Below are 1,364 nucleotides of genomic sequence, written 5' to 3'. Positions count from 1 at the left end.
TAGCTCAAGCCTGTAATCCCAGCACTTTGGGAGTCCAAGGCAGGTGGATCACCTTAGATCAGGAGTTCAAGACCAGCCTGGCCAACACGGCAAAACCCTGTCTCTGCTAAAAATACAAAAATGAGCCAAGCGTGGTGGCGGGCACCTGTAGTCCCATCTACTCAGGAGGCTGAGACAGGAGAATTGCTTGAACCCGGGAGGCAGAGGTTGCAGTGAGCCAAGATTGCGCCACTGCACTCCAGCCTGGGTGACACAGTTAGACTCCCTTAAAAAAAAAAAAAAAAAAAAAGAAGATGAGCCAGTGAGCATTAGCAAAACCCATTGACACCGAAAGTACAGGAGAAGCATACCTACTCCACGTTGTCTTAAACTTTTAAAATCTAGTACTGTGTACATTACAAGATAGGAATGACGTCGCTCCATTCTCTTGATCCAATGGTAGAAGCCTGATGTGATTTATCCAAATCACACCAGTTATAGCACTGGAGAGAGGAATGATCTGGGAATTTAGAGTCCTGTCCACCAATGAGCTCCACAACTGCATAAGTCATTTTATTTGTTGAACTTCAGTTTCTTCATTGGAGAAATAAGATTGGACCAGAAGATTTTTATCAAACTTAACTGTATTTGTTTCCTGAGACTGCCAAAACACAGCACCACAAACTGGTGGCTTAAACAACAGAAATGTATTGTGCTTCACAGTTCTGGAGGCTGGAAGTCTGAAATCAAAGTGTTGGTACGGTTGGTCTCTTCTGAGGACTGTGAGGCAGACTCTGTTCCTCGTCTCTCTCCTTCCTTCTGTAGCCTCAGGTATTCCTCGGCTTGTAAACGGCCATCTTTTCTTTGTGTCTTCCCATTGTACTCTCTCAATGCCTGTATGTCTCTGTCTAAATTTCCTCTTTTTATAAGGACATCAGTCACACTGTGTTAGAGCCTGCCCTAATGATGCATGTTAACTCGATCATCTGCAAAGACCCCATTTCCAAATAAGGCCACCTTCATAGGTACTGAAGTCAACATCTTTTGGTAGGGACAGCATTCAATCCATATAATAACTTTCTTTAAAAAAAAGAAGGAGGCCGGGCGTGGTGGCTCACGCCTGTAATCCCAGCACTTTGGGAGGCCGAGGCGGGTGGATCACGAGGTCAGGAGATCGAGACCATCCTGGTCAACATGGTGAAACCCTGTCTCTACTAAAAAAATACAAAAAATTAGCTGGGCATGGTGGCACGTGCCTGTAATCCCAGCTACTAAGGAGGCTGAGGCAGGAGAATTGCCTGAACCCAGGAGGTGGAGGTTGCGGTGAGCCGAGATCGTGCCATTGCACTCCAGCCTGGGTAACAAGAGCGAAACTCCGTCTCAAA

At 46.0% G+C, this 1,364-nt stretch overlaps 1 long non-coding RNA gene across 1 annotated transcript in view; it reads right to left on the bottom strand.

The window, feature by feature from the left end:
- Positions 1-609: 609 nt before the first annotated feature.
- Positions 610-1,364, bottom strand: part of LOC116528497 — a 2,305-nt gene continuing 1,550 nt past the window's right edge. Inside the window, exon 3 of the long non-coding RNA XR_004259068.1 lies at positions 610-965. This is a non-coding gene — a long non-coding RNA (uncharacterized LOC116528497). The remainder of the gene's footprint in view (positions 966-1,364) is intronic.

This window comes from Sapajus apella, unplaced genomic scaffold, assembly GCF_009761245.1.
Source record: "Sapajus apella isolate SASKATOON/1434 unplaced genomic scaffold, GSC_monkey_1.0 scaffold59, whole genome shotgun sequence".
NCBI lineage: Eukaryota > Metazoa > Chordata > Mammalia > Primates > Cebidae > Sapajus > Sapajus apella.
This window is presented reverse-complemented; position numbering and strand designations above follow the sequence as displayed.